A 12,364-nucleotide genomic window follows, 5' to 3' on the forward strand; every position below is an offset into this window, starting at 1 on the left:
CTCCGTCCCGGACCGGACCGGACCCACGCTCGCGCCCGTCACTCCGGACTGTGTAAATAGTTGTCATAGGGGACATGAAGGGGATCTGAGCAGGACAGCGGCGGCAGAACAGCAGGTCCTGCGCTTTCTACAAACACTTTAAGACGTTGTACAGACACCGACGACCTGGATGCAGACTGCGACGGGTCGGCGGCGGCAGCACGCTTGATCTCAGCCCTTGAAGAACAGACGGTGGAGCTTTGACTCGTTTTAGCTGAATCGTCCCCGCTGGTCACTGCGAGCAGGAGGCTCTCCGCTCGGCGGGAACGCCGGACGCCTCGCCTCGGCCACGCCAACAGAGCGGCCATGTGAAGAACGTGAAGGCGTGAAGCTTCACGCTTTGCTGAAAATAAGCTCACTTGAAGAGGTAACTGTACAGAAACCGACACGCTGCATTTATTCGTAGGAAAATTCTCACTGTAGAGAGCAAAGAAGAAAAAAACCCAACAACATAGGACGCATGCTGACTGCAGTAGACACACACACACACACACGCACACACAAACACACACACACACAGTCTGAATTTTATATGGAGGAATATGACATGAATCAACTTGAATATGAAAAAAATGAAGAAGATGAAGGTTTTTTGTTTGTGTTTGTTCAGCGGCCGGTCACACCAGCAAATAACTCCGCTCCTTTAAAAAGAACTGCAGCTCCAGTGGTGGATTTACACTCTCTTCTCTTTAATCGCCCTCTAGTGGACACATGTAGCATTGCAAGCCGGAAGCGCGCTTGAGTCACAGAAAAATCTGCTTTTATTACCGAGATGAAATTTCACCAAAAATTCAGTCTATTTTTTTTTTAACGAAAGATACACTTTAAAGAAAAAAGACACATTTTTTCCATTTTCATTATTTTGAATTACTTCTGAGATAATTTTTCTTCTCAAGTTTAGTCTATTTTTCTCAATTGCAAAGACAAAATGTTGATATTTTGATTAATTGCAGAGAAAAGTTTTCATTCGAAGTAATGTTCTTTTTTTTTAAATTTGAAGTTAAACGTTCTTTTTTCCCTCATTCCCAAATTAAAAACTATGTTAATTTAAAATAACAGAATATTTCTTGTGAATTTAAACTACAAACACAAAATAACCCTGTTTCCCAGCAGCACTGCTATTAATGCTCTTCATGTGATCGACTTATGGTTTGATATTTATTCTCATGAGGGAGAAAAGTTTCTTCAGAGTTTGTTAAATCATAATTTTTTGCTGCCTCTGTAGAAAAGGTAAGCATTTTCAACACTGTTTTCACTCTAAATGTTCACGACGCGTTCTGTGAACTTCAACACAAGAACGAGGAGTTGGTGAAGTGAACCGAGCTTCTCACATGCCAGTTTTGGCCCTCGGGCCTTATGTTTGACACCCTAGCTTTAAATGAAGGACTCCATCTTTCAGCTGAAAATGATGGTTTAGATCAGGGACAGCAGGAAGGTCCTCACACACGCCAGACCAAACAAACAGCTCAAAAACAACCAGATACCTGTCAAGTCTCTGGAACAGGAGGTTTTTCTCATTACTGTTAAAAAGGTTGATTCACTCGCCGCCAGTCCGACAGGATTAACCACCGTCAACAAAACACTTCCTGATAAGACGTCCAGACTTCTGTTTATGTGAAAAAACATCCAGCTGGATGTTTTTTCTGCAGACTCGTCGGTCTGCTGGACATGAAATGACGTGAAGTGAAACACCGACTGCAGTAAACGGCTTCCAGAAGCTGTAATGTGGAACAAAGGGGCTCCGGCTCTGAGCTCCGGTGTCCTGCAGCCGGCTCGCTTCACATCGGTTTGTTGTTGCGGTGCTTTCAGATGTGACTGGGCCTCCACCCAGACGGCGGCGGCGGCGTTACAGTGCGTCTCAGTCACAGTTTGGAGCTAAACTGGTGAAACGCCTCCAGTGATTTCTCAGCCGTGTTTGCAGCAGATCTGGTATAAATCTGAAAAAGAGTCTCATTCATGTTTTCTTGTGTAAACCTAATTATAACAAAATCCACAAGCCACCTATTGCTCCCACAACCCCGCCATAAAAAAAAAGACTAAATCTAATATAATGAAAGATTTTCAGTTTATCAGCATTTATGGCAGTACACTGATTATGAATACAGGAGCATCTCGAAGAATGGGAACGTTATGGAAAAGTTAATCATTTTGTTATTTCTAGACTTTAAAGATTTAATCCTAAACATCTCAAGAATATATTTTAATTTAATGCATTAATCTCATATTTTTTGAGACCTTCTGAATCACCTGAACTGAACTATAACTTATGATGGAGTAAAACAAACCTTTCCATTATATTCCTATTTTTGGAGATGCCTGATTGTGTCTCCTCTGTGTAATAATACACATGTTGTCGACATGACTGTATTCACGCCACTTCCGGGGAACAATTCGCTGAAAAATATCACAAAGCTTCACATATTCCTGGCTCTGGTGGCCACAGTTCGTCTCATTCACGCACAGAATCCACATTTTCCTGCTGCCTGTGTAACTTTTGAAGCATCTGAACGACTCGAGTAGTTTAGCGACTGTCACAACACACAGCTGAAATGTAAAAAAAAAAAAAACCCCACAAACACTAAACGTACCAATCTGCCACAGTTTATATCAATAACGTGAAGCTGCAGCTGATTTAATCTCATCTGTTGAGTGATCAGGAATTTTTTTTTTTCTTTTTGAATTAAATCTTGGTGTTTTTCTAATGTACAGCTTGACGTGAACGTTGATTTTCATTCATGTAAATGTTGAAACACTCCCACTGAAGATAATCTCTTTTTTAAAAACAGTGTCTTTTGTTCCTGTTTTGTATGCCATGACCTGAAGACCACACCCAACCAGATTGTGTTTTGATGATTTTTAAGTGCAATATATTTATTTTGCTCTCTGGAACTAATGTGTAATATACTCTACTGCATTAAAAAAAAAAATGTTATTTGTAAACCATGAGAAATATATATAAATATCACCACCTGAACACTCGACTTCCTGGTTTTATTTGTCACTTATGTCTCACAATAAATCACAGGTAGGTGATCAGAAATTAATAAAAATATCAAATCGACAAAATTGAAAATTATTGAAATTCTATGAGAATATTTTCTGCTGTTTCTGAGGATTGATGCTTGAATGTCTTCTTATGTCCTGCGTCTCCACCTAGTGGTCGGTTTATCTCATGTCCTGACTTCCCTCAGACAGTTGAAGCTGAAAAAACCATTTGAATTTATAAGAAAACTGAACAATAAATCGTCAGTTTGACGACCATACTGATGTGAATCTGGTTCAGAAAACACACTTCAGGAAAAAAAAAGGGACTGATATTTTTTCAGGCCTGAAAAACCCTGAAAAATTACAGAAGAAAATCTTCTTTGAATTCTACTTTTATGGAACAATGAATAAAATTATATGAATTTAATAATAATGAATTATGTTAAATATTATTATATTGATAAATAAATATTATTATGGAATATAAAGTATCTATGTAGAGATTTGTACTTGGACAGATATTGAAAACAATACCAGAGCGGACGGATGAACGGGTGGGTGGATTAATGGATGGATGGATGACTACATTTTAAATCTACGCTGGTGAAGCTCGTGCTGAGAATGTACACTGTCCCCGTTTGAAACGGAACAAAGTAATAAGACAAAATCAAGTCAGAGTTGCTTTTTAGTTGCTTTGTTTTTGTGTGGAACACAGTAAATTCGAACAGACTAAACTTCGGGGGTCATTTAAGTCACATGAAACTAAAACTGTTGCTTCTTAAAACTCCAGACAGCAACATTACAGCAGCTTCAGCTTCCACGTTTAAAGAATTAAACAATGATTCAAAGCTTTTCCACATATGTGATGAGCGTAAAAACCACTTCATCACAGTTTCATCGCTGTGTGTGAGAAATGGAGTGAGAGGTGGAGGGAGAGAAGCAAAGGGTCAATATTGACTAAACGAGCCTTTAAGTCACCTCGTGTAAATATTCATTTTTATCTGCTGTTAAAGTAAATGCTGGAAAACTTCAAGTGATGAGCCATCTATTATATTTAAGGATTAGGGGCGCATGGTGTGTCAGCATTGATCTCGCTATCGGTCAGTTTTTAACGTATCGGTAAAACTGGTCCGACATTAACAGCCGATGTTTATTTCCATCTCAATGTGACCAGAAAAAAGTCTCCTGGCAGCCAATTAAAACACGCTTCCTCTTTTTAAAATGTTCTAATAAAAACTGTCTTCATCATATCGGCATGTTTCCAGTAGATAATGAAGACTTTTCCCTGCGCAGGACGTTAAAGAGTTAAAACTTCAATACAGATCAAACCTGAAACGTGGACTCCAGAACTTTTTGGAGTAACTTCTGTCAAGGATACTCCTCCGTGTTGAAACCTCGCTAATGTACCACAGCACTAATAGACCTGGCAGGAGAAACGCATAAATGGGAGCCTCGTAATATGGAGCATTTCCATTTCAGGCATTCTGCCGACGCTTTCATGAGCCGGAGTGGTGCGGCGGTGGAGTCTGAGCTGAAGACGGTCTTATTCATCACTTACTCAGAAACAGCAGGAACAGAATAAAACAGGCATAAATTCAGGGACAGAATTAGGTAACATTAGTGCCACAGCCGAAAACACCCGTGCAGGGTTTTTTAATCTTGTGCAAGTTTTGAGGCTTCAGTACAGAGAAATCATAGAAAATAGATATAATGTACATGCATGAAAAACAAAGATGACCATCCTACCCAGTTAGACTTGCAATATTAAACATCCTGATGGTCTTAGTTTCAGCTGTTTTGTCCTTTTTCTTGTTCACCATTAGCACACTTTCTACTGTGGCCTATGCATGTGGATTTATTGTTCTGATCTTCTGCAAAAAATTGCTCAAAATTTCCAGATAATGAGGATAAGAGACCTGTCCATTGACAACCATAACTGAGACGATTTGGGGTGAAATGCGTTGAAAGCATCAAAAAAAGGAACGGTTCAGAAATGTGCCAACTTCATAGTAACTATTCCACCAACTGATTTAATTTCATTTCTTTTGCAGTTCCAGCGGTTTAAGGATGAAGGAGATATTGGAGAAGATAACTTTGATGTTTTCTGTAGAAATGACAGTGTAAATCATCAACTTGATAATGATGAATTATTCAGCTGGCTGCCCTGACTGGAGCTGAGAGGAGGCCACAGCCCCCACAGTAGCATCCTGAGGAGATTTTTAGCATTAATAATAAACCAATGTAGCACTCTATTATTCTGAAATTGTAACTAAAAATGCATAAATTACACAGAAACCCTGAAAAGCAGAGAGTTAAATAAACACTTAACCACTAAATGTGTGTAGATTGCTGTGGCTTCACATGTTCATCCAAATAAAGTTAGGTGTTCAATGTTGGTTTATGGAAAGTTTAAATGAACAAAATATAAACTAAATAACAAAATAAGAATAATGGGATTACATATTTGTCCCTTGTACTGTAATGGATTACATTCCCCAAACTTTCATGAGAAAACTGAATCACTGCACGTCTTATAGCCAAACCTCACCTCATTTTGCCATATCAAAGTAAGACAGTGGCAAGAGGGCGAAAACCGTACATCCTTCAATAGAACACTGAGTGGAGCCATATGGAACCCGTTCTCCTCATATGTGCGCTATTGACCGTGGCGCACGTGCCCGTACATATAAACACGTGCATATGCAGCCGTCTATCACCAGGACCATCACCCGCCACCGCAGAGCGACGGACGGATCGATGGCTGGACGTTAGTCACCGTTTCACCAGGAAGAAGAGCCCCACTCCCGGCCCTGATAAGAATCGGTTACATCCTCCGAGAATAAATAAATAAACAAATAAATAACATCCAGCGTGGCTCTGATTGGATTAAAGGGAGAGGGGAAGGGCAAGACAAGCCACCATGAGGTATGGCACTGCAAATTGAAGCTAACAGTCGGGCCAGAGAGTCCATTTTGGGGCATAATTTACACAGTGAGGAGCATGAGCTGAATCTAATGTCATTTCCATCAATTTTGCATTTTGGCCCCCTTTTTCCTTCCCTCGGGCTTTTAGCGGTCGTCGGAATCGTCTGGTAGAGGACGACCGGCGAGCATTACAATGTCGGAGACGGCATTTAGCGGCGGAGCGAGAGGTGGTTCTTTACAGCGTGGTGACTGGCTGCAGCGCTGTCCAAAGCTGCACCATCTCGCAAATGGCTAACAATATGCTAATAGGTTAAGAGTACCGAATCGCCCCAGACAAGCCGCTTAATGGATGTTTTATCTGCAGGTCAGGAGTCTCATCAGCTGCAATCTCCCCTGACAAGACGTGCCAAGTCAAATTTAGCGATAAAGTGCTTTTAACAAACAGGCCACAAAGTGCTCCGGGCGGGGACAAAGGACACAGACACACACGGGAGTTTGTGGTGAAATGTGAAACCTGTTGGCAAACAATGGAAACTCGTTTGAGAGAGAAATACGGCCTGAAAGCAAAGTTGTCCGAGGACAAAGCGGAGATGACAGGGCTTCCTGACAGAGCTTGAACTGATTCTGCCCTCGCGTCTGCAGACGGTTGGATTCCTGCTCCAGATCGGACCATCTCGCCAGAGGTTTCCCAGCCTGAACGCGGTTTGACATTGAAGCTGCTTCAGTGGTTTCCAGACTCCCTCTGATTTATTAGTTTATCCCAGATGACATTGGGGGAGACGTAATGCACATTATGGACGGTCCATCACAGAAACCACATCATCATCCACATATAATGACACCTGCAGCCAAAACAAAATCATCATTTAGTCCGGTGGATGCTTCAGGGAAAACCAACACAGGCACAAGGGGAACATGCAAACTCCTCACAGAGACGCACCGGCCTGAATTCCAACTCAGACCTTCATCCTATGAGGTACAGGAAACCTCTCTGACTGGGAGACCTTTTCATCCACTGCCAGGAACTATGATTTATATCCAAACAAAATAGTTTCAAACTTGAACAAATAGTTTTGACCATAAGAATTTGCTGAAGGCTACAGATGCATCTCTAAATAATATATGGGAATATTAATAACACATGAAGAGTTATTTTTAATTTCGATGAAACGTTTCCTTCATATAAATAACTAATATTTTATGGCAATTTGTCTCTTGCGAGCGATATATAACATTTGCTCTTTATTTTACCCGGAAAAGTTGCTTGAGAGCAAGGCCTTGCCAAAATATCAGCATTAAAACAAAAGATGACAGACAGACACACACAAAGACTAAATCATAAACAGACAAAGAGAGAGAGAAAGTCCCAGAGATCAGTGGATGATGTTACAGAGTCTGGTGATGGATGAGGGAGTATAAGGGGAACGAGAAGGCTGGATGGAGAGAGGGAGGGAGAACAGAAGGTCCCAAGGAGGAAAAGAAATACTACAGCACACAATAAACTACCACAGCACACACTGATAAACCACGAAGACAAACATGATGGCGGTACTATACAATAAAACATCTATACATTCCACAACGGGCAAACTATAAACTCTGGAACATGAGTTCCAGAGCTGAGTGTTCCAGAGCTCCAGTGGAGGAACTCAGTGGAGAAAGGCGACCAAACTACCGATTATACAAGTCAACATTTGGAAAGTGACATAAAACTGAACCAAGTGGCATATTCCCCGTTTAAAAATGCTAAAAATCTGCTTTCCCTCCCATTAAACATTACTTTAAATACTACTAAAAACTAACTGTGCTGCTTTGCTAAACAAAAGGAATTACATTCTTTTCTATTGTAGGAATACAAACAAAAATGACTTTCTCAATAAAGACATGTTTCCACTGCTTTATACAGAAGAAAAAACACAAAAAGCTGCACAAGTTACCAAAGGCAGTCACTTTTCCCATAAATCCTTTGACATATGCAGGAAGTTTAGTTTTGATACTGATGTAGTTTTGTTTGGACGGAATCGGGAGATAATCACGTTAATCACACAGGGCTTCTGACAGGCGGGAGTTGGGAGGATTTCTCTGTCCATGCTGCCGTTTTGCTTTCAGTGTCAGACACAGCAAAGAAAATCCACTTAACATGTTCAACACTATTACCTCAGACAGCTGCCGCAGTCCAGCAGTCAGTCCCACAATACCAGGCTGCAACTTCCACCAGCAAATCCAGTTTCAGAACTCAACTAACTTCATGGTCAGTGGTTTTTTTTTTTTTTTTTTTTTTTTTTTTTGTTGGTTTTGTTTTTAGGAACTCAGAAGTTAGAAGACACAAAGGAGCCAAATGTTATTAAAAGCAAAACGCGAAGAAACATTGATAAACCCAGATCTAATTCCCAATAGATCATCCAGGGAAATTGTTTTTTTTTATTGTTATTATTGCATGGAAAACATTTTCAAATTGTTGATTTTTGCTCTAATTTATATATACACTTTCAAATCCGAACCAGGAAATAAATCCAACATAGATTACTATTGTTTTGTTGTATCTATGTCACAAATTAAAGACTGCTGTTCATATAAATTTAGTTGCTTCTTAGCTGGTAAATATTTCAGTTTAAATGAATATAATGCTCCAGATTAAAATAAACACGAGGATAAATCCCTCTTTTACCCCTAGTAGCACAGGGTCAGGGCACAAGGACTCCCTAGAGGGAAAAATCTGTTTTTCACAACAACCAGGGAACAACGATAAGAAAATTTACATTCTCTTACATCTGTAACATCCTATGAGGACGGCCATGTCCCCATATTAATTGAAGTCTGGATGATTCCCCACAAATATTTCATTGTTAATAAGGTAAAAGAGGTGTCATTCAAAATTCTCCATAAATATTATCCAGCCAGTCACTACATGCTAAAATTTTAAAGAGAAATAAAAACTAACTGCAGTGTTGTGCATCTTTTTTGGTATCATTGTTTTTAAAGTCTTCTTTATTGTGCACTTTGAAATTTTCCCACAAATGTAAAGTGCGTTATAAATAAAATCCATTATCATTATTATTACTCTTTCACACAGATTCTGGAGGAAATTTAGCAGATTCATAATTTACTTTTTTTAAGAACTTCACACTACAACAGGAAAATGTTTTGTTCTGTTTGTTTATAAGTATTCCCAGAAAGGGTGACGAATATTGTTTTTGTAATAAACCTTCACAGATGTAAATTTTCCATTAAAAGACCATACTCCCTTTACTTAGTTCAAGATGGAGGACAATATATACGGTCAATACCAGACTCCCGTAACAGAAAAGCTCTTAAAACAATTAATATATGTAAATCTTTGCAGATGTTTTATTAGTTTTATCTATGCCACCTCTGGAAATATATGTGGTTATGTTCACTGTGGTGTTGTATACTTCTTGTGTTCAATAAAGTTTAATTGAAAAAAAAAGTTAGCATACTAACAAATGTTAGCTTTAGCTATTGAGTTTTTGTGTATTTCCGCATGTACCGATAGTCGTCTTACCTCCAGATGTTGTCCCGGGACGTGTTTACAGCAGAGCTGCCCCCGCGTTCAGCCCATTCACGGAAGTTGAAGACTGTTAATCCTCCGGTGTTCATGAACTTGTGTTAGCAGCTCGTTAGCGCGCTCGAGGCTCCACAGCTGTTTCTGGCACGTTTCTGTCGCGTGTCTGAATTTGTGACGTCAACTGTTGAAACTTTTAACTTTGAAATGTAATGGTGCTAAATGATAAATAATTTTCATTTTCATTAAAAAAGAAAACACCTGTAATCTGATAATACATTTTCCCTGGTGCTGTAATGGATTAAATTGACTTTTTTGTATCTGTTACTCCCCAAACCTCCCATTTAATTCATTTATGTTATAAAACTACTAAGTTGAAGTGTTTACATAAGAAGTAATAAGCAATGGGAGGAAAATGGCTGAAGAGGATAATGAACTCATCAAATAGACAAAGAGAGTTACATTATGTGATTTTATTGAAGAAATGGACTAAAATTAGAGCCAAATGCTTTTTTTTTTTTTATTGTGGTGGTGAAAAACTGACAAAGGAAAGTTTGAAAGTGCAGTTGAAGCGTCAGCAGGTCTGGAATCACTGCTCCAGATCCAATCCACTGATGTCTGCAAACACAAGTTTCTCCCTAACTTTTCCTGTCAGTCTCACTGAAAGGCCTCCTCTTGCAGCGTCTCACCATCCCGTCCTCACAGGTGTCGCCCCCCATCGCTGCCTCCCATCTGTCCTCCACTGCCCCCCTCCTCCCCCCACAAAGACAAGGCCTGATAGCAGGGCAGCAAGAGGGAGCCGGCTGCATAACAAAGACTTATTATGATGATGAAGCATCCTACAAGGGTCCAAACACCCTCTGAAAGACATCCCGATAAGGGGTGGGGGGGGTCTAACTCCCATGTGGATGATGAGGGTGAGGGGTGGGGGGGTGACGGGTCCTAACCCGATTGGATCAGGAGCGCATGTAACGAAATCAAACGGCCGTCAAGCCGCTGTCATGCATAATTAATTGTGCCTTCTACGACCAACTGCACAAAAATCCATGGTCATTGGATTAGAGGGTTTTGGAGGACTCTCTGAAGTGCATCGCTGTCTGAGCTGCTTCCCCGCTCACCTCTCTATCTGCGAGGGCGGTGTCAGACCGACGTCAGCATGAGGACGTTCACCTCCAGGCCCTGAACGGAGGAGGGGTCAGCCCTCAGAGATGCTCCAGGATGAAGACCAGGAGGTGTCTCTCCTCAGAGTCGTCATGTTGGATGTGATAAACAGACAAAGGTCTCCAAAGAAAGATCCAACCCTCTTTCCAGGATCCTCTGAAACCAAAGTTCATCTGGTGTCTCTAACTCAGGACTGTCAAACACCTTTCAGTTCAGATTCCACATTCAGCACAGTTTCATCTTGAGCAGGCCGGACTGGTGAACCGATATCGTCACAAGTTTCTCTGTGTTGTGGAGCAGAGCGTCCACGATGATTCATAAAACCAAATTACTACAGGAAATGATGAAAATGTCAACATGACATTAATTTTAATGAAACCTTCTGGTGAAAAATACAGTGAAATTTAAAAAAAAAAAAAAAAAAGTCTGACATTTAAAACATTTCAGTGGACTCAAACACTGCTTGAGGCATCTGTTCTCTAAAACATCCAAGACTGAAGTCCTGAAAAATGAAAGGCTGAGGTGATTCTCCGGTTTTCTATTTCCCCTTTAACACCCTGAAACACATTTAAAGTGTCTTTTTGAGGAAGATGAAATTATTTTTGCTACCAATATCATGAGTGACATCTCCTCCTGTAATCATTCATTATGTAAAGTAAATGAAATATTAAACTTACATTTGTAAGTATTTTTAGAATAATGAAGAAAATTGAACAGAACAGACACAGTTAGAGCAGAGTGTTGAAATTCAGTTTTTTTAGTTGTATTTTCTTTTTGGGCCGTCAGTTTTAATCACGATTAATCAACATAGAGTTTCCAAAAAGACATAGAAATAGGATAAAAGCAAGCAATTGTCTTAAAAAAAATGTGGAAAGCTTAGAACTCAGATGGTGGTATTATTGTTCCATTTTTTACGTTAAATATATAAATTATGTTATTTAGTAAATTTTATTATTGCCATAACAGCCAAAACAGGGCAGAACAGACAAACTGACTCTCCTTCCCTTTAGCATCTCAACTTTAAAATGTTGGATGGCTCAAATCCCACATTTATATTTTTCGATGTGAAACTGCTTATACTTAAAATGCATGCTCCAACTGAGTTAAAAGATTCCAAGCAAACATTCTTGTGCATTAAATTTGTGATTTTGTCTGTTTATTACAAGTTGTGATTAATTGCAAATGATAAGGGTCAGATATGCAATTAATTCGTGAATTTTTTAATTGATTGACACCAATAATTTTCAGTTTTTTTTTAATCAAATTTTATTCATCAACCTGCAAAATTCAAAATAAGAGAGCGCAAGTTCATGTTTTTCTAAGTAGAAACGTGAAAATATGTACAGTAAACAATTTGAGATGGTACATGTATGGGATTTAAAAACTAGAATCAGAAGAAAAATTACCAGTAAATTTCAAATTACAGGAAAAAAGAAGAGGAGAAAGGAAGGAGAAGCAAGCGAAGCTCCAGCAGCTCTGGCTGCAACCCTCTTGTTGACTGTGTGGATGCTGCCACCTGCAGGACACTACTGGAACAGCAGGGGATATTTAGTTTTTAGTTTCTTTTTAATTCGTTGTAAAAATAAAATAAATCAGTTAAATGCAAAACTGATTTATTCTAAACGATTGAAAATGAATTAATAACATTTATTTCAGATATAAATGTAAAATCCAGTAATATTTATATCAATATAAAAGGAGCCGGAGGAGGATGGGAAGAAATCACACATCA

The sequence above is a fragment of the Salarias fasciatus genome, chromosome 11 (assembly GCF_902148845.1).
Source record: "Salarias fasciatus chromosome 11, fSalaFa1.1, whole genome shotgun sequence".
Taxonomy (NCBI): domain Eukaryota; kingdom Metazoa; phylum Chordata; class Actinopteri; order Blenniiformes; family Blenniidae; genus Salarias; species Salarias fasciatus.